The sequence below is a fragment of the Lithobates pipiens genome, unplaced genomic scaffold (genome assembly GCF_037356315.1).
Source record: "Lithobates pipiens isolate NorthernLeopardFrog02 unplaced genomic scaffold, aLitPip1_a1.2 Scaffold_37, whole genome shotgun sequence".
Classification (NCBI taxonomy): Eukaryota; Metazoa; Chordata; class Amphibia; order Anura; family Ranidae; genus Lithobates; species Lithobates pipiens.
The window spans coordinates 19,313,712-19,340,166 of NW_027507825.1; the positions used below are offsets into that span (position 1 = coordinate 19,313,712).

At 46.1% G+C, this 26,455-nt stretch overlaps 1 long non-coding RNA gene across 1 annotated transcript in view; it reads left to right on the forward strand.

Annotated features, from left to right (window-relative positions):
- Positions 1 to 9,662: 9,662 nt before the first annotated feature.
- The window catches only part of LOC143956462 (uncharacterized), a 46,473-nt gene continuing 29,680 nt past the window's right edge, over positions 9,663 to 26,455 (forward strand). Inside the window, exon 1 of the long non-coding RNA XR_013269926.1 lies at positions 9,663 to 9,836. This is a non-coding gene — a long non-coding RNA (uncharacterized LOC143956462). The remainder of the gene's footprint in view (positions 9,837 to 26,455) is intronic.

Consider the following 26,455-nt stretch of genomic DNA (forward strand, 5'->3'; position numbering starts at 1 on the left):
TCAACAGGACACCTCCTGGCAAAGAACTCTCTGAAGATCTGAAAAAAGAATTGTTGCTCTACATAAAGATGGCCTAGGCTATAGATTGCCAAGACCCTGAAACCGAGCTGCAGCACAGTGGCCAAGACCATACAGCAGTTTAACAGGACAGGTTCCACTCAGAACAGGCCTCGTCATGGTCGACCAAAGAAGTTGAGTACACGTGCTCAGCGTCATATCCAGAGGTTGTCTTTGGGAAAAAGATGTATGAGTGCTGCCAGCATTGCTGCAGAGGTTGAAGGGGTGGGGGGGTCAGCCTGTCAGTGCTTAGACCATACGCTGCACACTGCATCAAATTGGTCTGCATGGCTGTCATCCCAGAAGGAAGCCTCTTCTAAAGATAATGCACAAGAAAGCCTGCAAACAATTTGTTAAAGACAAGCAGACTAAGGACAGGGATTACTGAAACCATGTCCTGAACCAAACGTATTTGGTTCAGATGGTGTCAAGCTTGTGTGGCGGCAACCAGGTATGGAGTAAAAAGACAAGTTTGTCTTGCCTAGAGTCAAGCATGGTGGTGGGAGTGTCATGGTCTGGGGCTGCATGAGTTCTGTCGGCACTGGGGAGCTACAGTTCATTGAGGGAACCATGAATGCCAACATGTATTGTGACATACTGAAGCAGAGCATGATCCCCTCTCTTTTGAAGACTGGGCCACAAGGCAGTATTCCAACATGATAACGACCCCAAACACACCTCCAAGACGACCACTGCCTTGTTAAAGAAGCTGAAGGTAACGGTGATGGACTGGCCAAGCATGTCTCCAGACCTAAACTCAAATGAGTATCTTTGGGGCATCTTCAAACAGAAGGTGGAGGAGTGCAAGGTCTCTAACATCCACCAGCTCCATGATGTCGTCATGGATGAGGGGAAGAGAACTCCAGTGGTGACCTGTGAAGCTCTGGTGAACTCCATGCCCAAGAGGGTTAAGGCAGTGCTGGAATATAATGGTGGCCACACAAAATACTGACAATTTGGGTCCAATTTGGACATTTTCACTTAGGGGTGTACTCACTTTTGTTGCCAGCGGCTTAGGCATTAATGGCTGTGTCTTGAGTTATTTTGAGGGGACGGCAAATTTACACTGTTATACAAGCTGTACACTCACTACTTTACATTGTAGCAAAGTGTAATTTCTTCGGTGTTACATGAAAAGATAGAATAAAATATTTTGTGAGATATTGTATATACTGGATTTTTAGTAAGGCAGCGATCAGGGACTTATAGCAGGACTGTGATATTGCGGTGAACAATCGGACACAAACTGCCACTTTTGACATTTTGTGGGAACCAGTGACATTTAAGCCTCATACACATAATCGGATTTTCCGCAGACAAAACCTCAGACTTTTGTCCGAAGGCGTATGCCTGGATTTTGTCTTGTATACAAAACGGCAAGGAATTTTAGGCTAACAAACATGAACGTAGTGACGTACTACGTGGTTTTTAAGCTCTTTAGCGCCACTCTTTGGGCTCCTTCTGCTAATTTCGTGTTAGTAGAAGTTTGCTGAGTGTTGATTCGTGCTTTTCATTTCATGCTTTTTAGTTTGTTTTTGAACGGCCAGACATGTTGCTGCTGAATCGGAGGAGATGACGTGTTATTTATTATTGGCTTTGGAGTTATTACTTTGACCCAAGTCCCATCCAGGAACAAGAGGAGGAGGATTTCTTGGACAAAAAATTGGTTTCTTTATTAATGGTGACCAATTATGCCATATGCCGTTGCTGCGGGAGCTCCAGGAGAATAATCCAGATGATTTTCGGAATTATTTCCGGAGGACGGACCCCCTGCTTTCACCAACTCTTGGCATTGGTGACCCCCTATATTAAGAAGCAGGACACATGCAGGAAGCTTTTTATTTTTTTGGTTGAATAATGATTTGGTTTGGTATATTTTCTATATTTTTGGATGCATAGAATGCACTTTTTGGTTGAGTTCTATTGCCAGAAAGCATGTCTAATTTTATTTGTTTTCTTTTTTAATGCACAATAAAAAAAATTGTGGAGAATAATACTTGGCTATATGTTTTACTTCAAATGACAGTTTGGGAGTAGGCGGTTACATTTAAAAAAAATACAATGTGTCCCCATCCATGACAGGGGCCACTATAATCCCGATACTTAAGCCAGGCATGGATCCCCTTCTTCCAGACTCCTATAGGCCCATCTCCATGCTAACAACGGATGTGAAACTACTGGCCAGAATACTGGCCACTCATCTAGCATCTGTCATTCAAATACTTATTCAATCAGGGTTTATTCCTTCCAGATCTACGGCACTGAACAAGCCGCTTATTCCTCAATATGCAGACAATCCGGGTAATAGGGCAGTGCTATCCCTCAACGCTGCCAAAGCTTTCGACAGCGTTGAGTGGCCAAACTTATGGGAGGTCCTGGAGAGGTTCGGTCTGGGGGAGAATTTCATTAAATGGATCCAACTATTATACACGAACTCCACCGCCAGGCTACGTATCCATAGTGATCTCTCTGACCCTTTCCGTCTTTACAGAGGCATGAAGCAGGGGTGCCCTTTGTCGCCCCTGTTGCTTGCCCTAGCCCTGGAACTTCTGGCAGAGATGGTGAGAGCGTCGCCGCCGATAGCCAGCTTCGTTGGAGGCCCTGCATTGATAAAATATCATGGTATGCAGATGACGCTCTCCTATATCTGGGAGATACCTCCACTTCACTGCTAAACGTAATGCCTCTAATCACACAATTTGGCACCTTCTCTGGCTTCTCCATAAACTGGAGAAAGTTGGCCCTCCTACCCTTGAACGAACTTACAGCTCTGCTGCCAGAGTGCGCCCGGTCCCTTCAAGTTGTCTCCTCATTCAAGTATTTGGGAGTGCAGGTTACGCCGGATACTTCCAAATATCTAACCCTGAATTTACTCCCTATGATCACCAAGATACAAACCAAATGCAGCGCCTGGTGCAAGCTACCCTTTTCTGTCACCGGTAGGGCCAATCTTATAAAAATGGTATGGGTGCCTCAGCTACTATACACATTACATAATTCCCCACAATGGATCCCATGTAGGTGGTTCACACGTATTGACACTATATTTAGAAGCCTCCTAAGAAAAAGATTGCCAGAAGCCTCCTAAGTAAAAGATTGCCAGAATCAAATTATCCACATTGCAGTACAGTAAAGACCAGGGGGGGTTGGCAGTCCCCAATATGCAACTTCATTTCCTGGCCGCACAACTGCAGCATCTGGGTGGCTTGGGAGAAGTGGATACGACAGACCCTATCCGTAACATACTACTCCATGTCACATCGGGTCTTTTTCCGCAGCTTCACATCTTGAGGCAGATCTCCCCCAATACCCCAAATCGATGCCTACCATAAACGTACTGACCAAACTATGGGCCCTCATTAAACATAGCCTGGGTATGAGGGGCTTCACAATGTACATCCCGCTGTGGCATAATCCTTGTTGCCCGGAACTGCAGAAACTGGAAGAGTTCCAGTCCTGGGAGTCTAAGGGCATTAGGAACATATCACAACTCTATTTACAGACCATCTTTAAATCCTTCACTGATTTGCAGGAGGAATTTGGGCTACCAAGTCACAACTTTTATAAATATCTCCAACTCCGGCATGCTGTGCAATCACAGTAACGGTCCAGGTTGGAACACATAGAACATAACTTACATTCCTAAAAAACAGAATAAAAAGGGTATGATCTCACAAATATATAACATCTCTCATCTAGATGGCAGGATGCAGCAAAACTTCCTTGTAGACATAGGTGGAAGCAGGACCTAGGAGAGATTGGGGGCGAGGACTGGGAACTGTGTCAACAGTCTCTGCCAATCATCTCGGTGTCTCCCCAACTGTTCATTTTACACAGAACCTACCGTACCTCTGTGCTGCTTCACAGATGGGGCAGGAGGGACTCCCCTCTGTGCCCCAGATGTGGAGGGGGGGGGGGGCAACGGGGACCTTATACACTTGATGTGGCGTTGCCCACAGTTATTCAGATATTGGAGTACGGTAACTAATACCATATCACACATATATCGATCCACTGTTCCGCTACACCCGGTCACATGCTTGTTGGGTGCGGTGGACGAGGAATTTTTCGTCCCCCCAGCTAATATAGCAATCTCAAGATTACTATATATTGCACGCAAGCAGATAGCCCAACAACGAAACAGTGGATCGAACAGGTTAATAATACTCTAATTAAATAAAAACTGATGTATCAACACAGAAATGCGATTAATAAGTTCTATAAAAATCTGGCAGCCCTGGTTGGACACTCCGGGTTTGGCACCCTCTCTGCTAGTTCTCCATAGACTACTCCAAATGTAAACTTCTAGCTCCCTAAAAGTATTAGGTCCGGTTCACACTGAGGCAGCACGACTTACAGCGCGTCTGCCTCAGGCGACCTGGACGCGACCACTGCGGCAACTTGCAAAACGACTTCTGTATAGAAGTCAATGCAAGTCGCCTCAAGTCGCCCCAAAAGTCATACAGGAACCTTTTTCTAAGTCGGAACGGTTCCATTGCACACAGCGGGACGCGACTTGTCAGGCGGCTAAGTTGCCCGACGGGTCGCCCCTGTGTGAACCGGCTCTTAGCCAACTGTCTGTACTATGTTACAATAATATAAAGCCTTGAGCCAGCTCAAGGAATTAGGGTTCAATCTTAATACCGCCTTTCCTAGGGGTTAACCAGCGGTATGGACCACTATGACCCAACCAGGTCCTGGTTGTGAGGAGAGGCATCAGCTAGTTTCACCTTTCCGTTGGAAGGTAGTTAGTTCAATTACAGTTCCCCTTTTTGTTTAGGACTAGCAGTGTGTCATGTACATTGTTACCAACCTACTAAAGAAATATACGGAACTAAAAGCAGTGACGGAACATACCCGGTATAAGTAATTTGTTAGAAATGTCATGACTAAGTTCCATGCTTTAGACCAACAACTGAATATAATACTGTTTCTAATGTATACCCTGAAATTACTACAATGTATCTGTTTACAATGTACATCTGTTTTTGTGACACAATAAAAACTTTTCTGATCAAAAAAAATACAATGTAAAATTGACAAGGGACACCGACATAGTGTATCTTTGATCTTAAAAACTACAGGATAATGGTGTTGTGGTACAAAAAAAAAGCATAATAATATTATTCTTGATATAACTAGAAAATAAAAGCCTTTTAAAATATGTTTGGCAGAACTCCATCAGTATCACCAGCAAAGCAGCTTCATTATTATCCCATTAAAGAAGAAGAGAATTGTACGCTGCATTTCGCAATTTCATAATTTGCCATGCCACAAATGTAAATTCTCCATTACGAACGCTAGTTTACAAGACCGACCTCTTCTGGATAATCCTTGCTTCCGAGCATACACGTTTGTACTTTGGACTTTTGTACACACGCTCGGAAAATCCAACAACAAACATTTGTCGGTGGAAAATTTTAAAGCCTGCCATCCAACATTTGTCTGCGAAAAATCTGACAATTGTCCGATGGAGCATTCAAACGGTCAGATTTCCCACCAACAGCCTGTCATCACACATTTCCTGTCGGAAAAAACGATCGTGTGTATGAGGCTTAATACAGTGATCAGTGCTAAAAATTTGCACTGTCACTGTACTGACACTGGCTGGGAAATGGTTAACATCTATGATGATGAAAGGGTTAAATATGTGTGTAGCCCTGGCTCCTGACGAGCAGGCGCTATTGTTTTTGTAAAGTTACATTGCCTGAAGCCACAGTTGGGCTTCGGGATTATTTCTCTAAATTTCTGGTTTCAGTACCAGTATATCTGGGTTGCAAGAGTAGAAACGCAGTCTAGCTAGATGCATTGAATGCCGCTTGTCTCTTGGAAGGAGCCCAGTGGGAGTGTTTTCCTGCTGTGCATTCTGGGGGGTGGTATTTAAGGTACCAACGCCATGTGGCGGGAGCATTATTTTCTGTCCGTTTGGTTCCGGTTGTCCTCCTGACTGGCCCCATGGCCCTCCTGGCCTGGGGTGCAGAACCCTGCATCCTGTGTCCCAGGGCTGGTTGGCCCAAGGCAACGCAACTGAAAGGATAAGCCCGAGTGAATTTCGGGGGCCTACTGATCCAGGGATGGTCCCGTGCCATCTCATCAGAAGGGAGGGGCCCAGCAACTGAAGAACCCCAGGGGAGGACTCTTTCAGGAGAAGACCTGCGCAAAGCTGGCTTCTCTGAAGGAGCCTGGAGACTTAGTTGAAGGACCCTACCTGGATCAACACTCATACGGTATCGCCGGATCGGCTGAGAGAAACTGGTACCGTATGTCAGTTCTTTAAATTTATCCACATCCCTCAGTAACGTTCAAGTGTATCTCACAAGTCTGTGGCAGAGACTTTACCGAGTATCCCATCGGCTCCTAAGCCTAGTGAGAGAGGTCTATCAGGGGGTTGTTGAACCCAGTTGTGGAACAGTTTTACTCTTGGAATTCTCTTGATAATTTCACCTTGCAATTTAAGTGCCTGAATTCACCCCTAACCCTCTACCCTCTGTTGAGAGACTGTTTTCCTTAATAAATAACTCAAAAGAGCATTCAGTGTCAGTTTCAACATTCTTTGGGCCATTTACCACGGGATCCCCTTGACGGAGAAGCAAGCAGGTGAGGTAACGGTAAGCCCAAATAAAACCAACGGCTCCTTTGGGAGGTTAGTGCTACACGTGGGGCCCCCCCCCCCCCCCCCGAGTCTGGGATTTGCCGTTACCTCTCACAACTAAAGAGAACGGTTTGTGTGGAATTTACACGGTCAATGTTTTTTTTTTTTTTTTTTTTTTTTTAGACTGCGCCATTTTTCTAAGGGACACATAGACTGTGGGCAGAGTTGAGGAAAGCCCCCGAGTTGCCTGACTGGAGCTACCAGTGGAAGGAGTCTTGTCTGTTCTTTTCCTGCACGAGGCACCGCGTGAGTGTGTCGAAGGAGAAAGAAGAGAGAGAGTTTAATTTTCGTCTGGAAATTGGATTTTGCCTCCTATAACTGTACACTTAGTATGTTTCTTTTGTTGTTTTTGTGTGTTTCGCTTCAGGAATCACTGAGATCGCCTATCAAGCTGCCGGAGAGTAGGTGGTGTAGATAGTCAGGTATTGGGGTTTGTGTGTGATGTGACTTATTTTATGTCAACTGTTCAACATATTGTATGTTCATTTTTTTCCCCTTTTCCTTTCCATCCCTCATCCCAATTTCGTGTTCAGGTACCCGACTTTCAGGACTGAAAGTCTCTAATTTTTTCCTTCCCAGATGAGGACATCATCTAAATGGGAGGGGGAAGTATGTAGCGCTGGCTCCTGACGAGCAGGCGCTATTGTTTTTGTAAAGTTAAGTTGCCTGAAGGCAACGAGATTATTGGGCTTCTGGATTATTTCTCTAAATTTCTGGTTTCAGTACCAGTCTAGCTGGGTTGCACTGGGTACTCCTTGACCGCAGATGTCGCTGTCACCGCCGGCAAGAGTAGAAACGTAGTCTAGCTAGATGCATTGAATGCCGCTTGTCTCTTGGAACCAGCCTGGTGGGAGTGTTTTCCTGCTGTGCATTCTGGGGGGTGGTATTTAAGGTACCAACGCCATGTGGCGGGAGCATTATTTTCTGTCCGTTTGGTTCCGGTTGTCCTCCTGACTGGCCCCATGGCCCTCCTGGCCTGGGGTGCAGAACCATGCATCCTGTGCCTCGGGGCTGGCTGGCCCAAGGCAACGCAACTGAAGGGATAGGCCCGAGTGAATTTCGGGGCCTACTGATCCAGGGATGGTCCGGTGCCATCTCATCAGAAGGGAGAGGCCCAGCAACTGAAGAACCCCAGGGGAGGACTCTTTCAGGAGAAGACCTGCGCAAAGCTGGCTTCCCTGAAGGAGCCTGGAGACTTAGTTGAAGGACGCTACCTGGATCAACACTCATACGGTATCGCCGGATCGGCTGACAGAAACTGGTACCGTATTTCAGTTCTGTAAATTTATCCACATCCCTCAGTAACGTTCAAGCGCATCTCACAAGTCTGTGGCAGAGACTTTACCGAGCATCCCACCGGCTGCTAGGCGTACTGAGAGAGGTCTATCCGGGGGTTGTTGAATCCAGTTTTATTCTCTGGATTCTCTTGATACTTTCACCTTTCAATTTAAGTGCCTGAACTCACCCCTAACCAACTCCATGAGGTACCGCAAGCCCTACACCATGACCTGCACTTTATGAATGGACCACAGGGGGTAGCCTAGCAGTTTTTAGCTTAGCTATGAATAGGCGCCAGAACAACGTGTGAAACGCGTTAGTTTTTTATCCTGTTTTTCCATATTCGATATGTAACTGCATTTGGATTTTACTGACCAAAAAAGATGCAATTTTTCTGACGTGCGGCCATCCAGGAACTTCTTTTTATTTTCTAGCCTAGCAGTTTTTAGCAGGGAGTGTACCCCGATTGCCCATAACTTTATGACCACTGACAGGTTAACCACTAAAGCCACGGACCAATTTGCAGCTAAAGGACCAGGCCTCTTTTTGAGATTCGTCACTGCGTCGCTTTAACTGACAATTGCAACGTGCGATGTGGCTCCCAAACAAAATTGACATCCTTTTTTTTCCCACAAATAGAGCTTTCATTTGGTGGTATTTGATCACCTCTGAGGTTTTTCTTTTTGAGAACGAAAATTTTGAAGAAAATGCAATATATTTAACTTTTTTCTATAATAAATATCCCCAAAAATATATAAAAAAAAATTTTTTCCTCAGTTTAGGCCTATACGTATTCTTCTACATATTTTTGGTCAAAAAATAAATAAATCGCAATAAGCGTTTTATTGATTGGTTTGCGCAAAAGTTATAGTGTCTACAAAATAGGGGAAAGTTTTATGGCATTTTTATTATTTTTCTTTTTTTTTTACTAGTAATGGTGGCGATCAGCGATTTTTATTGTGACTGCAACATTACAGCGGACAATTTTGACAATTTTTTGGACCATTGGCGTTAATACAGCGATCAGTGCGATTAAAAATGTATTACAAAAATGTATAAAAAATGATTACTGTAAAAATTTCACTGGCAGTGTAGGGGTTAAGTGTGAGTGTGTGTTTTTTTTATTATAGGGGGTGTGGCTTGGCGTCTGACATCACTGATTGTCGTTCCCTATGATAGGGAACAGACGATCAGTGACAAACTCACTAGGAAGCACGGGGGGGGGGGTTTGTTTACACTTACCTCTCCCCATTCTTCAGCTCTGTGACCTGGTCGCGGGACACCGGCAGTGATCGGGTCCGTGGGTCCCGAGGTCACGGAGCTCAGGACCGGGTCATGAGTGCGCCGCCGGCGGCGCGAGCGACCCCCGGCTGGGCTCTTAAAGGGCAACGTACCTGTACGTGCCTGTGCCCAGCCGTGCCATTCTGCCGACGTATATCGGCGTGAGGCGGTCCTTAAGTGGTTAAAGGGTTAGTTCACCTTTGCCCAAAAAAAAAACAAAAAAAAACGATCTATGCAGATAAGCGATATCTGAAGATAAAAACAAGCTGTGCAGCTCTGACTAATGTTGAATTATGCCCTTGCTCTAGGTGTAGACTATTTATTTACCTCATAAAGCCAGGCCTAGAGACTCCCAGGACATTGCTATGCAAGGCCTAGCTATTCCTGTTAACCATCATGGGAGTGAGCTTTCATATGTTGAGCTCGGAGCTGCTGCATCAAGGAAGAGAAAACATGTGAGGGGGTTTGAATCAGAGAAAGCGCTCACTCCTGTGATGGCGACGGTGCGCAGCAACACATGGACCTTCGCTTAGCAACGCCCTGGAAGCTTCAGGTCAGGTTTCATGAGGTAAATAAATAGCCTACATCTAAAGAAAGGGCAAAATTCAACCTTAATCAAAGCTGCGCCGTTTGCTTTTATCTACAGACGCTCCTTATCTGCATAGTTTGTTTTGGTAAAGGCGAACTAATCCTTTAACCACTTCAGCCCCGGACCATCCACTATGATCGTTCTTATGGTGCAGGGAATCGCCGGCTGAAAACGGCAATATCTAAATGATGTCTGTGGCCTCAGGCATCATTTAGATATAACCACTGAAAGCCCATGACGTCAATAGCCGTAGTGTGGGCGCCAAGTGGTTAAGGTCCCTTTCGCACTGGGGCGGGAGCGGCGTTGGCAGTAAAGCGGTGCTATTTCTAGTGGCGCTTTACCGTCGTTTTAGCAGCGGTATTCAGTATTTAACCCCCGCTAGCGGCCACAAAAGGGTTAAAATCGCTGCAGCGGCACTTTGCCGGCGGTATAGCCACGCTGCCCCATTGATTTCAATGGGTAGGAGCGGTGAAGACACCACTCCTTCACCGCTCCAAAGATGCGGCTAGCAGGACTTTTTTTTTACCGTCCTGCCAGCGCATCGCTCCAGTGGAGTGAAAGGGGCTGGATTGTTTTTCAGGCGCTATTTTTAGCGCTGTGGCGCCTGAAAAACGCCCCAGTGTGAAAGGGGCCCAAGTGAATAGCATTGATTATCTTGCCACGATGGCCTCTGAAAGTCGATTTGCTATATTAGGAAGTAGGGCTGCTGCCTTTTCTTTAACCACTTCAATACAGGGCACTTAACCACTTGACCACTGGGCACTTAAACACCCTTAATAACCAGACCAATTTTCAGCTTTCGGTGCTCTCACATTTTGAATGACAATTACTCAGTCATGCAACACTGGACCTATATGAAATTTTTGTCCTTTTTTTCACACAAATAGAGCTTTCTTTTGGTGGTATTTAATCACCGCTGGGTTTTTTATTTTTTGTGCTATAAAAGAAAAAATACAGAAAATTCTGTAAAAAAATGAATTTTTCTTCATTTCTGTTATAAAATTTAGCAGATTAGTAATTTTTTCTTCATAAATTTTGGCCAAAATTTATACCACTACATATCTTTGGTAAAAATAAGTACAAATTGGTGGATATTATTTGGTCTTTGTGAAAGTTATAGAGTCCACAAGCTATGGTGCCAATATCTGAAAATTGATCACACCTGAAGTACTGACGGCCTATTTCAATTCTTGAGACCCTAACATGCCAGAAAAGTACAAATACCCCCCAAATGACCCCTTTTTGGAAAGAAGACATTCCAAGGTATTTAGTAAGAGGCATGATGAGTTTTTTGAAGTTGTCATTTTTTCCCACAATTCTTTGCAAAATCAAGATTTTTTTTACTTTTTTTTTTTTTTCACAAAATTGTCATATTATCAGTTTATTTCTCACACAGCATATGCATACCACAAATTACACCCCAAAACACATTCTGCTATTACTCCCGTGTACGGCGATACCACATGTGTGAGACTTTTACACAGTGCGGCCACATACAGAGGCCCAACATGCATGGAGCGCCATCAGGCGTTCTGGAGCACCCAGGACAATTCTGACATTTCTCTCCTACATGTAAAAATCATCATTTATTTGCTAGAAAATTAAATCGAATCCCAAAACATTATATATGTTTTTTTTAGCAAACACCCTGGAGAATACAATGGTGGTTGTTGCAACTTTTTATCTCGCACGGTATTTGCGCAGCAATTTTTCGAATGCTTTTTTTTGGAAAAAAAACTGTTTTGTGCTTAAAAAAAAAAAAAAACACAGTAAAGTTAGCCCAATTTTTGCATAATGTGAAAGATGAAGTTACACCGAGTAAATCGATACCTAACATGTCACTCTTCAAAATTGCACAGGCTCGTGGAATGGCGCCAAACGTCGCTACTTAAAAATCCCCATAGGCGACGATTAAATTTTTTTTTTACTGGTTATATGTTTTGAGTTACAGAGGAGGTCTAGGGCTAGAATTATTGCTCTCGCTCCAACGTACGCAGCGATACCTCACATGTGTGGTTTGAACACCGTTTTCATATGTGGGCGGGACTTACGTATGCGTTCGCTTCTGCATGCGAGCACATGGGGACAGGGGCGCTTTAAAAAAAAAAAAAAAAAATGTTATTGTTCATTTTACTTTATTTATTTTAGTTTGACATTTTTTTCCCCAAAAATAAATTTTTTGATCACTTTTATTCCTATTACAAGGAATGTAAACATCCCTTGTAATAGGAATATGGCATGACAGGTCCTCTTTACAGTGAGATATGGGGTCAATAAGACCCCACATCTCACCTCTAAGCTGGGAAGCCTGAAAAAAAAAAAAAAAAGATTCTGGATTTGATAGTATTGGCGAGTCGGTAGAAGCACCGGAAGGGCGGCGGGGGGGGGGGGGGGGGGGGTGTCTATGGCTGGGTATTGCAGGGTATCACCGACTATGGCTGGGTATGGCTGGGTATATCAGAGTATGGCTGGGTATCTCAGAGTATGGCGTTGCAGAGTATTGCGTTGCAGAGCATTGCAGGATATTGGAGGGTGTTGCAGAGCATTGCAGAGTGTTGCACGGTATTGGCGGGTGTTGCAGAGCATTGCAGAGTGTTGCAGGGTATTGGTGGGTGTTGCAGAGCATTGCAGAGTGTTGCAGAGTGTTGCAGGGTATTGGCGGGTGTTGCAGAGCATTGCAGAGCATTGCAGGATATTGGAGGGTGTTGCAGAGCACTGCAGAGTGTTGCACGGTATTGGCGGGTGTTGCAGAGCATTCCAGTGTTGCAGGGTATTGGTGGGTGTTGCAGAGCATTGCAGAGTGTTGCAGAGCATTGCAGAGTGTTGCAGGGTATTGCAGAGTGTTGCAGGGTATTGCAGAGTGTTGCAGAGCATTGCAGAGTGTTGCAGAGCATTGCAGAGTGTTGCAGGGTATTGCAGGGTATTGCAGAGTAATGGCAGGGTATTGCAGTGTAATGCAGACTATTGCAGAGTAATGCAGAGTAATGCAGAGTAATGCAGAGTAATGCAGAGTAATGCAGGGTAATGCAGGGTAATGCAGAGTAATGCAGGGTAATGCAGGGTAATGCAGAGTAATGGCAGGGTATTGCAGAGTTTTTGCAGGGAATTGAGGGGTTAATTTTCGGTGAGCAGCGATGTGGGCACTGCAGATGCAGCCCACACCGATCTCCTCCCCCTCCGCTGTTCCGATCGGTACAGAGAGGGGGAGGGAGGAACCGGCGTCATAACATGACGCCGGTTTGTTTACAAGTGATCACTCCGTCATTTGACGGAGTGATCACTTGTAAACGGCCGCGACGAGCGGCCGTTTACCGTTATCCGTGATGCGCCGGGTCCTGTGGACCCGGCGGTCACGGATGCTCTCGAGTGCGCGCCCCAGGGGGCGCGCGAGAGCGGAATTCTGGGAGGACGTCATATGACGGCCTCCCACAGTTAAGAAACCGCCCTAAAGCCGTCATTCGGCTATAGGGCGGTTATTAAGTGGTTAAACACCTTCCTGCCCAGACCAATTTTGAGCTTTCAGCGCCGTCGCACTTTGAATGACAATTGCGCGGTCATGCTACACTGTACCCAAATGAATTTTTTTTCCCACAAATAGAGCTTTCTTTTGGTGGTATTTGATCACCTCTATGGTTTTTATTTTTTGCGCTACAAATAAAAAAATACAGAAAATTTTGAAAAAATACATGTTTTTTTTGTTTCAGTTTCAAAACTTTGTAAATAAGTACGTTTTCTCCTTCACTGATGGGCACTGATGGGGCCACACTGATGGGCACCAATGTGGCACCAATGAAGTGGCACTGATAGGCGGCACGGATGGGCGACACGGATGGGCGACACGGACGGACACTGATAGGTGGCACAAATTGGCACTGATAGCTGGCACGAATGGGCGGCACAGATGGGCGGCACAGATGGGCGGCACAGATGGGCATGGGTGGGCACTCATAGGCGGCACAGGTGGGCACTCATAGGCGGCACAGGTGGGCACTCATAGGCGGCATTGGTGTTATACTATAGTAATGGATGCCAATCAGTGCCAAACAATAATGCATGCCAATCAGTGATGCTCATTGTGGGCACTGATTATCATCCATTATGGGCACTGATTGGCACCCATTGTGCTGACTGGCAACCCTGGTGGTCTAGGGAGGATTACCTTTTCCCTGGTGGTCAGGTGGCGTCCCTGGTGGTCCAGTGTGGGCATCCTCGGGGGGGCTGTGCTGATAATCGATCAGCACAGACCCCCCCTGTCAGAGTAGCAGCCGATCGGCTCTCCTCTACTCACGTCTGACAGACACGAGTGAGGGAAAGCCGATCACCGGCTCTTCCCATTTACACTGTGATCAGCCGTGATTGGACACGGCTGATCACGTGGTAAAGAGTCTCCGTCAGAGACTCTTTACCGAGATCGTAGTTGCCGGGTGTCAGACTGACACCCCGCAACAACGATCGCCGCGATGCGTGCCCCCGGGGGCGTGCAGCGGCTCATAATCCTGATCACGTCATATGACGTCCGGTCAGGATTATGAAACCACTTTGCAGCCGTCAATTGCCTATAGGGCGGGCGGCAAGTGGTTAAGCCAAAACCAAACACTTTATCAGTGCAGGGCAATTTCTTTTTCTCATAGCATACGCTATAGTATTATAAAAGGCCTGGGACATCTTTGGGTGGCCCAAGGATAGTAGTAATGCAGCACGCGTAGTGCGCCAGTGTGCATGGCCAAATAGCTCTTGCTGACATCATTGCCTCCCTAGTAATGCCGAACCTGCCCCCAGTCAGCCACTCACAGCTCCCGAATGGTAAAAAAATGTTATGTGACTATCTTGGTTACTTGGGAAGCCACAGCCCTGTCTGAAAAATGTGTCTGGGTTTCAGGCGGACTGAAACCCGCCCACATGATTCAAAACCCAGACTGTCTGGGTGAATCCTGGACAGGTGACAACCCTATTAGGAAGCTAGTGAACATGTTGTTTCTGAAGTTGATGTATTGAAGGTAGAAAAAAAACGGACATTGCAGTTTGTTGTGTATGGTGCTACGTGGCCGGAGACTGGTCAGGGTGCCCATGTTGACCCGTGCCACACAGCTAAAAGTGTCTACAATGGGCACGTGAGCATATGAACTGGAGCACAGAGCAATGGAAGAAGGTGGCCCAGTCTAATGAATCACATTTTCTTTTATGATGTGGATGACCCGGTGTGTGATTCACTTACCTCAGGAAGAGATGGCACCAGGATGAGGTATGGGAGGAAGGCAAGCTGAGAGAGGCAGTGAGATGCTTTGGGCAATGTTCTGCCATTCATGTGCCATTCATGTGGATGTTACCACCTACCTAAAAACATTGTTGGTGACCAGGTGCACTCCTTTATGGAAACTGTGTTCCCTGATGGCAATGGCCTCTTTTGGCAGGATAATGCGCCATGCCACACTGCCAAAAAAATTCATGGATGGTTTGATGTGTTGACTTGGCCTCCAAATTCTTCAGATCTCAATCTAATTGAACATCTGTGAGATGTGAGGGAAAAAGCAAGTCCAATCCATGGAGGACCCATCTTGCAACTTACAGGATCTGCTACTGACGGCTTGGTGCCAGATATCACAGCCTAACTTCAGAGATCTAGTGAAGTCCATACCTTGATGGGTCAGGGCTGTTTTGCTGGCAAAAGGGGGACCTACTCAATATTTGGTAGGTGGTCATAAAGTTATGGCTTATTGGTGTAATATCTGTTCCAAATTACAAATGAGGCCCTACGTGTCGTTCAGTTGGGGCACAAATGATTGGTAGCAATGCTATATCATTAACAACAAGAAGGGGTTCACTGATTCTTCCCCCCCCCCCGTGACGAATGAATCCAGAAACTACATGCATTACATCACTTCCAGGTTCACAGCTGTCATTCCTTGCCTACTGTAGCCAAGGATGCAGCTTAGCAAGCACGATCTGTCTAGATTAGATTTAGTGGAGGGCTGGGGAGAGATTAGGGGTCTAATAGACCCCCCATATCTCCATAAAAAGGTCCTTTTACCTGCCCAATGCTAGTTAGCTTGTTAGCCCCACTATGATAGCAATAAATAAAAAAAATCATAATAAAATAAAAATATATATTTTTTAAATTGAAAAGCACTCCTCTGTCACGCCCCTAAACAAGTGTTCAGTGTAGGGTGCACACACACATATACATATACACACATATATATATATATATATATATATATATATATATATATATATATATATATATATATATATATATAAAAGCCTGAATTGCACTACACATATGGAGGTATTGACACGAACATCACAGTTAAATAGCAGGCATCAAGTCCAACCTATGTGTGTGATTATATGTCAGTATTACATTGTATATCCCTGTATGCTGTGGTCATTTAGGCGCTTATCTAATAGTTTTTTTTTTTTTTAACTATCGATGCCCCTCGCCGACACCACCGCCTGTGGAAGGGAATTCCACATCCTTTCCGCTCTTACAGTAAAGAACCCTCTACGTCGTTTAAGGTTAAACCTCTTTTCTTCTAATTTGAATGAGTGGCCACGTGTCTTTTTAAACTCTCTTCCGCAAAAACGTTTTATCCCTATTGTGGGGTCACCAGTACGGTATTTGTAAATTAAAATCATATCCCCTCTCAAGTGTCTCTTCTCCAGAGAGAATAAGTTCAGTGCTCGCAACCTTTCCTCATAACTAATATCCTCCAGAGCCTTTATTAGCTTTGTTGCCCTTCTTTGTAGTCGCTCCATTTCCAGTACATCCTTCCTGAGGACTGGTGCCCAGAACTGGACAGCATACTTCAGGTGCGGCCGGACCAGAGTCTTGTAGAGCGGGAGAATTATCGCCTTATACCTGGAGTTAATGCCTTTTTTAATGCCAATATTCTGTTTGCTTTGTGAGCAGCGGCTTGGCATTGCATGCCATTTCTGAGCCTATCATCTACTAGGACCTCCAGGTCCTTTTCCATCCTAGAGGTTCTCTCCTCATTGTATAGATTGCATTCAGAGTAAAAGCAATAATTCTAGGACCATCATTCACTGTTACCTCTAAACTTATAAACGGTAAAGCAGAGGCAGCTCTAGGCTTTCAGAAGCCTTAGGCAAAACTTAGACATGAGGCCCTGCTCATGCCCATAATGAGAAAAATAATTCAAGCAATAAAATTTACGGTAACTGTATAAATTGCATATATTAAGAGCCTTAAAGTGCTGCTGTCAGTGTCCTCCATCTCAATGCTGGTGTGAGTGCTGGCATACTCTCAGTGCTGGTGTCAGTGTCCTCTATCTCAGTGTCCTCTCTCTGCCTTAGTGCTGGTGTTAGGGCACTCTTTCCCAGTACTCTCTAATGCCGCGTACACACGATCGGACTTTCCGGCAGACTTTGTGCGGCGGGCCGCAATCCGTCGGAAAAATTTGATCGTGTGTGGGCTCCAGCTGACTTTTTTTTCCCCAAAAGTCAGAAGGACCTACCTTGTTTCCTCTAAAATAAGACCTAGCATGAGTGTCGGTGATGACTGCAATATAAGCCCTACCCCCCAAATAAACCCCACCCTCTTTCCCCGAAAATAAGCCCTACCCTGAGAATAAGAGACATAGAAGGACTTTAACTAGGGCTTATTTGGGGGGTAGGGCTTATATTGCAGCCATCGTTGACAATGACGCTAGGTCTTATTTTAGGGAAAACAGGGTAGAAAACATGTTTCAAATCTATCCGACGGTCAAAAATAAAAAATAATCGGGAAAACTGTTCATCTGTGTGCTGGTCCGACGGACCAAATATGATGCAAGGGCAGCTATTGGCTACTGGCTATTGAACTTCCTTGTTTAGTCCCATCTTACGTCATCACGTTCAAAACAAAAGGACTTTCAAACGGATTCAGTCCGGTCGTGTGTGGCCAAGTTCGTTTCATTCAGAAAGTCCGTTGGACCCCCGCTGAAAGTCTGTCAGAAAGACCGTCGGACCTAATCTGTCGAAAAGTCCGGTCGTGTGTACGCAACATAACTCGTTGCTGGTGTCAGTGCTCTCTATCTCAGAGCTGGTGTCAGTACTCTCTATACTCATTGTTGCTCTCAGTGACCTCTCTCTCTCTCTCAGTGCTGGTGTTAGTGCACACTCTGTTAGTGCAGAAGTCAGTGCTCTCTATCTCGGTGCTGGTGTCAGTGTTCTCCATCTGGTAATGGTGTCAGTGTTCTCTACTACTATCCACACACTTCCACTACTCTGCGTACCTTCACCACTCTCCGTACACTTCCTCCACTTTACGTACCTCCACCACTCTCCATATACTTCCTCCACTCTGTGTACCTCCATCGCTCTGCGCACACTTCCTCCGCCGCTCTGCGCACACTTCCTCCGCCGCTCTGCGCACACTTCCTCCGCCGCTCTGCGTACCTTTACTACTTTCCATACACTTCCGCCACTCTCCATAGATTATACACTACTATACACAATGATTTTTTAAATGTCAGAACTAAAAATATCTCCGCCTATACAGTGCCTTGAAAAAGTATTCATACCCCTTTACATTTTCCACATTTTGTCCTATTACAACCTATTTTACAAATAAATATTTGAACAGTGTGGCATGTATTTGTATTCAGCCCCCTTTACTCTGATACCCCTAACTAAAATCTAGTGGAACCAATTGCCTTCAGAAGTCACCTAATTAGTAAATAGAGTCCACCTGTGTGTAATTTAATCTCGGAATAAACACAACTGTTCTGTGAAGCCCTCAGAGGTTTGTTAGAGAGCCTTCGTGAACACACAGCATCATGAAGGCCAAGAAACACACTAGATAGAGATAAAGTTGTAGATAATTTTAAAGCAGCACTAGGTTATAAAAAAAAATAAAAAATATTCCAAGCTTTGAACATCTCATGGATCACTGTTCAATCCATCACCCGAAAATGAAGAGAGTATGGCACAGCTGCAAGCCTACCAAGACATGGCCGTCCACCTAAACTGACCGGCCGGGCAAGGGGAGCATTAATCAGAGAAGCAGCCAAGAGGTCCATGGTAACTCTGGAGGAGCTGCAGAGATCCACAGCTCAGGTGGGAGAATCTGTCCACAGGACAACTATTAGTCGTCTCTCCACAAATCTGACCACCTTTATGGAAGAGTGGCAAGAAAAGAAAACATTGTTGAATAAAAGCCATAAGAAGTCCCGTTTGCAGTTTGCGAGAAGCCATGTGGGGGACACAGCAAACATGTGGAAGAAGGTGATCTGGTCAGATGAGATCACAATTGAACTTTTTGGTCTAAAAGCAAAACGCTATGCATAGTGGAAAACTAACACTGCACATCACTCTGAACACACAATCCCCACTGTGAAACATGGTGGTGGCAGCATCATGTTGTGGGGATGCTTTTCTTCAGCAGGCACAGGGAAGCTGGTCAGGGTTGATGGGAAGATGGAAGGAACCAAATACAGGGCAATCTTAGAAGAAAACCTGTTATGCCGCGTACACACGACTGTTTTTTTCCATCAGAATAAACTCTGACGGTTTTTCCGACGGTTTTTCCGACGGAGTTCCGATGAAACTGTCTTGCCTACACACAATCACACCAAAGTCCGAACGTCTAGAGCGTGGTGGCGTACAACAGGACTAGAAAAGGAAAGTTCAATAGCCAGTAGCCAATAGCTGCCCATGCGTCGTTTTTGGTCCGCCGGAACAGAATACAGACGAACTGACATTTTCCCGATAGGAATGAATTCCTGTCGCAAAGATTTAAAACATGTTCTATTTCTAGGTCCATCGGAATTTTTGAAAAAAAAAAGTCAGATGAAGCCCACACATGATCGGAAAATTCGATGAAATTATTCCGTCAAACTTTTTCTGCCAGAAAGTCCGACCGTGTGTACGCGGCATTAGAGTCTGCAAAAGACTTGAGACCGGGGCGGAGTTTCACCTTCCAGCAGGACAACAACGCTAAACATACAGCCAGAGCTACAATGGAATGGTTTAGATCAAAGCATATTTATGTATTAGAATGGCCCAGTCACAGTCTAGACCTAAATCCAATTGAGAATCTGTAGCAAGACATGAAAATTACTGTTCACAGACACTCTCCATCCGATCTGACAGAGCTTGAGCTATTTTGCAAAGAAGAATGGGCAGAAATGTCCCTCTCTAGATGTGCAAAGATGGTAGAGACATCCCCAAAAAGTCTTGCAGCTGTTCAAATATTTATTTGTAAAAAAATAAAAAATGAAAACCATTTATCATTTTCCTTCCACTTCACAATTATGCACCACTTTGTGTGGGTCTATCACATAAAATCCCAATAAAATAAATTTACCGTAAGTTTTTGGTTGTAACATGACAAAATGTGGAAAATTTCAAGGGGTATGAATTTCAAGGCACCATACCTGCCTATTATGAAGGCTAGCACTACGCATCTTTTTATTATGCGCTTGGCTGTAATGATTTTTTAGTTTTCGTTTTTTTCTCTATATGTAAGGCCCCTTACACACGGGCGTGTCCGTGTACAGACTCCGCTTTGCTTAGCAGGGATCGCTCCGCTGATCCCCGCTGAGCCGGCGGATGACAGGTCCATTTCTGCGCACAGTGCGGGGACAGATAGACCTGTCAGAGCTCCGCTTTCCTCTACGATGGATCGGATGAAAAACGGACTGCCTGTCCTTTTTCATCTGATCCGATCCGCCAGACGGATGGAAAAACTGAAAATTGTATACTCATCGTTCTGTAATTTTCCTTTCCTGGTGCATCTTCATGGCAGCATACATATGGGTTGTGACCAGGGCCGTCTTTAAGGCAGGGCAAAAGGGGCAGCTGCCCTGGGCCCTGCCATTGTTGTGGGGCCCAAAGCAGCTGCCTCACACTTGCCAACTATCCTAGTTTAAATTCCCTTGTCCCTTGAAGTTTTAGTCCTGTGCTGTGTCCTGATATCTCAGTGCTGGTACTAATGCAGCACAGCTCTGCCCTATTGTTGTGTACAGATGACTCACCTGCAGACCCTGTGTTTACATGTAAATAACCGGCATTCATTTGTAAATAGCGGTGGCATTACTAAGCAATTAGCTGTGGCCAGCGGCATTGATATGTAAATAAAGGCGGCATTCATATATATATATCATGCTCCCCTGCAGTGAGGAGATGATGTGCTGTAACCTCTAGAAACTAATCAGTGAGCAGTATTACTGCACATTAATCTCTAGAAACCAAATTAACAAGCAGACATCATTTGCTGTAACCTCTAGCAACTAATCAGTGAACCGTAATATGTACTGCAACCAGGCATTAAGCAGTAATGATATGCTGTAACCAATGACAACCAATCGCAATAGCTGCCTGATCTGATACAGTAAACTTATTTTAAGTCTAGCTGCTATTTATTGTATGTCTCAGAGCAGGTGGAGAGTGAAATTGCATGGGGGGGGGGGGGGGGGAATTCTTGCCCAGGGTTCAATCAATATTAAAGACGGCCCTGGTTGTGACTCTGCCACCACAACCTGATAGGACTGGTTAACTATAAAACAAAGACAGACTCGGCTCACAGCATTCTCTGTAAGGCCCGGTTCACACCGCTGCGGGGGGAGATCCGGATGTGATTCGCACAGCAAATCACATCCGATCTCCGTAGCGATGCGAGTTCAGCCATACAGATAGTATGGCTGAATTCGCAGCGCTCCCGCAGCAAACTCGCACGGGACCCTTTTTTGGGTCCGCAACAGAATCGGATCGCATGGGGGTTCACACCATGCGATCCGATTCCTGTGCGAGTCGGCAGATCGCCCTGCGATATGCCGACGGATCTGGGGGTGTCATTAACATAACATTGACACTCCCAGCCGTCCGCATAGGGCAGTGTGAACTGCCGGCGGGAGGTGTGCGATGCGGGTAAACGCCGCGGATTCGCGGCGTTCCCGCATCGCTATAGTGTGAACCCGGCCTAACTCTCACCATTTGGGTGGACATCTGTACGCTGCCATGAAGATGCACCAGGAAAGGAAAATTACAGAAAGGTGAGTATACAATTTTCCGTTTTCCTGGTACATTATGGCAGCATACATATGAGGACTAACTCGCCATAAGGAAGGGTGCAAGAAAAATTTGTAATCATGAGTAGAGCAAGTATGCACCATGATTTTTCCAAATTTTACTGTCATGAGCCGGGTTCACCTATAAAAGTGTAATGAAGGTGTCCTGGGAGGACCACATTGCTGACTTGCAGATAACCTCAGGAGATACTCAGCGCTGAGCTGTCCACAGAGCTGGCACTGCCCTAGTTAAAATGTGCTCCTAAGATCTCCAAGGCAGGAAGGCCCTGGAGAGTAGGCTCTTAATTGTCTTAAAGCGGAGGTCCACCCTAAAGTGGACCTTCCGCTCATTGGAATCCTCCCCCCCTCCGGCGCCACAATTGGCACCTTTCAGGGGGGAGGGGGGTGCAGGTACCTGTACAGTACAGGTATCTGCACCCACTTCTGGCGTAGATTCTGCAGAAGGTACGCCCCTTTCCACAGAATCTACGCCCCTTTCCGAAAGTCCCCCGCTGCCTGCTGGGAAACACACGGATCCCAGAGACAGCGGGGACCATGCTTATTGCGCAGAGCGACTCGCGCATGCGCAGTAGGGAACCGGGAAATGAAGCCGAAAGGCTCCACTTCCTGATTCCCATACCCAAGATGGCAGTGGCAGCACCCGAGAGACGATCGAGAGATTGGCTTCGGGTGCCGACATCGCGGGCACGCTGGGCGGGTAAGTGTCACTATTTTAAAAGTCAGCAGCTGCAGTATTTGTAGCTGCTGGCTTTTAAAAAAAAAAAAAAAAACGGCGGACTCCCGCTTTAATCTAGGAGGTGACTGAACGTGTTGATGCTGACTGATCCTGTATTAAGCCACGCTGGAACCAAGAACATATATTTCAGCTTTCCTGAATGGAAAGGTAGCTGCCAAGCAGGTCACCAGTGTTAGCTCAACATCCAGGTGATGTGGTTCTCTCACTCAACCAAGAAAGATGGAAAATTGACTTCCTCGTTAAATTGGAAGGAGAAAGACACCCCATGGATAAAAGCAGTCTGGAGTTTTAGGACTATTCTGTTCTGTCCGGGTATACCGTATATACTCGAGTATAGGCCGACCCGAATATAAGCCGAGGCCCCCAATTTACCCCCAAAAAACTGGAAAAAATTATTGACTCGTGTATAAGCCGAGGGTGAGACATGCCTGTCCATCCCTGTGTGTCCGTCCATCCCTGTGGGTCCATCCATCCCTGTGTGTGTGTCCATGCATCCGTGTGTGTGTGTGTGTGTGTGTGTGTGTGTGTGTGTGTGTGTGTCCATGCATCCGTGTGTGTGTGTGTGTGTGTGTGTGTGTGTGTGTGTGTGTGTGTGTGTGTGTGTGTGTGTGTGTGTGTGTCCGTGCAGCCTACCTGTGTCCAGCCTGCCTGTGTCCGTCCAGCCTGTGTCCGTCCAGCCTGCGTCCCGTCCAGCCTGCGTCCCGTCCAGCCTGCGTCCCGTCCAGCCTGCGTCCCGTCCCGGCCCGGCCCGTCCCGTCCCGTCCCGGCCCGTCCCGTCCCGAGCCGAGCCTCCGTCCTTCAGCTCTTCGTCGGCGGCCATTCTAGGATTCAAAAGCCGCGCCTCCGTCGGTGATAGGCGGAACACTCAATTTCCCACTGACTGCTGTTCCGCCTATCGGATGTCCGTGATAGGCGGAACACTCAATTTCCCAGCAGCCTGTGTTCCGCCTATCACGGGCATCGTCTCATCCTCGTCCGTAGTACGAGGATGAGACGATGTCCGTGATAGGCGGAACACAGGCTGCTGGGAAATTCAGTGTTCCGCCTATCACAGGCGAAGGCGGAGGCGGAGGCGCGGCGTTTGAATGTTAGAATGGCCGCTGTCTGTCTGCTCGATACGCTGATCGAGCAGGCAGACAGCGATGACTCGAGTATAAGCCGAGGGGGGCACTTTCAGCCTCAAAAAAGAGGCTGAAAATCTCGGCTTATACTCGAGTATATACGGTAAATGCCAAGTGAGGCTCCCTGAGTACAAAGCCTGCAGTTCTGAAATCCTTAACATAAGTTGTAGCAACCAGAAATACGGTCTTTAGGGTTTGCAGAGTGTAGTCAATTCTGTAGGATAGAAATGGGGACCATAAGCAAGTTCCACATAGGGAACAATGGTTTCCTGGGAGGCCTATAACTTCATGCAAACCTTTTAAGAATTGCATCACTAAAGGGGCAAGCACTCCTTAACCCCCTGCAAATGCAGACAAGGCTAAACTTTGAGCTTTAAACATATTTGAACCTAGGCCCCTGTTCAGCCCCAGTTGTAAGAACTGTGGAACCTTGGCTGGTTTAGGTGATAAAGGACTCCAGGCTTTTGCTGTGTGAGATCTGCATCGTTTTCCCATATTCCTAGGTAGATCCTATTCATGAAGGCCTCTCTGGTTTGACACAGGGTAGGCACTACCTGCACTGAGCATACTTGACTTGCTAGCCACTGCCTCTCAACTTCTAGGCTATCAAAAGTAATCTCTTGGAGCTGGATGGCAAAACTGTCCATGACAGAGCGAATCCGTCATGAGGGAGAGCGAGAGAGCACGAGAGAGCGAGAGAGATGAGCCTCCTAAGCCAAAATGGTATATTTGAAATTATTGATATAGGAAGCTCCACTGACAGCCTAAAAATTCTAACCTTCTACTGCTGTCTATTCACAGTACAAATCTTGCTAAAAGGAGTGAATGACAGAAGTGCTTTGAACACTACTCTGGTTAAGAAAATTCAATACTATTCCTCACAAGTCTAACATCCCATGACCAGGGCTCAAGTCCTGTGGGAACGCATGGGAACGGAGTTCCTGTACTTTTTCCACAACAGGAACTCAGTTCCCGTTAGCAGCCGCGTCCTGCAAGACTTTGAAGTATGTGAACTGTGTGGGAGGTGCTACACCAGCAGCCGGCGACAGCTCGCAATAGTAAGTGCCGCACACCTGACCATTCAGGCATTGCCAATAGGGGGCCCCATGGCAGCTTCTGCTTCGATCTACCTGTCAATCACAGCTAGCTGATGGGTAGATCAGGTCCCTGCTGCTAAGAGTTTGTATTTAGTCAGACCTCTCGTGATGCGCTCCTCCCCGCCGGCCCTCCTGATTTTCTCTCTCCTCACCCCCCCTCCCCCCCAGTCTCCTACATACTTGCTCTGTGTGTCCCACTGAATCCCCCCTCCTCTATCTTCAGTGCCATATGATGAGAGAACCCAGAGGAGGAGCACAGCTATTCTGCTCACAGGACATGCAGGGAGAGAGGTGAGCTGAGGGAGGAACATCAGTTTGGGGTGGTAAGCTGAGCACAATACCTGGCAAAGTTTAATGCCAGGAGGGAAGTTTATGTGGAAATATGTGAAGGGTTGGAATAGCAGCGAGTGTGTGTTGGAGCCCTGCAGAGTTCGCAGCCCCCCCAAGCTAACATACATCTCCTAAGCAGGAACACATCACTATCTCCCCAAGCATTCTGTCCAGATAATGTGCACTTCATTTATGACCTTTCTGTTTAACCCTGTGTTATCCAAACTCTGTTCAATGAAAAGTGTAAACTCACCACATAAACACTCTATATACAAAATAACATTCCCCAATAAAGATCAGAACATGGTGTTCACATTTGCATGGAAGCACAATGGAATGAATGCTGATTATTCAGAGAATTACTGTATGTTTATTGAGGATTTATGTACTAACAGTGAGGCCGCATACACACGCGGGGACTGTTCGCTCAACTTTGTCCGCTGAACAGTGTTTCGGCGGACAGTCCGCTCGTGTGTGGGCTTCAGCGGACAGTTTCAGCGGACAGTCTGACGAACAAAGTTTTTCAGAAATTCCGTAAAACTGTCCGCTGAAACTTGGTTTGAGCGGACAGTCCGCCCGTGTGTAGGCTTGTTCGTCAAACTAAGTCTCGCGCATGCTCAGAAAGAATTTACAGGCCGAAGGTTGCATTGCAGTGTATAGGACGTCGTTTTCTAGTCCCGTCGTACGTGCCGTTCACGTCATCGCGCACGGTTTCAGCGGACTGTTCGTTCGTCGTGTGTGGCCAAGTCCGTCCATGCTAATTTTGAGCGGACTGTCCGCTGAAACTGTTTGACGAACAAAGTTGAGCGAACAGTCCCCGCATGTGCCTTAAGCTTCATACACACAATACGAATATTGGATGAAAAACACCACTTTTGAAGCGTTCGTACATATGAGCGTATCATTTTTTTATTTTTTTTTAGTGGGCAAGTGGATCTTGGGTGGGAGTTCCCACACTTTTTTCCCCAGGACTTGACCCCTGCCCATGACCTTAAGCAGCCTGGTCTTTGAAATTAGTCACACAACCTTTCTAGCTGGGGTCTGATGTGATAATGTTCCATCTGAAAACATATTGGTCAGATATGAAGAACCAAGGATACTCCGACACTGTTCTGCTGGAAGAGACTTCACTCCCAAAGCACCTTTCTCTAGCAGAGGATGGAAATTCCCTTGTGCAAGTTCTACTGAAATTTTCCCCATCGCTATTGCAGACAGTAAGACCTTGTAAATGCCTTGGGGGAGATGTACAGACCGAAGGGGAGGATCTCAACTGGTAGAGGAATTA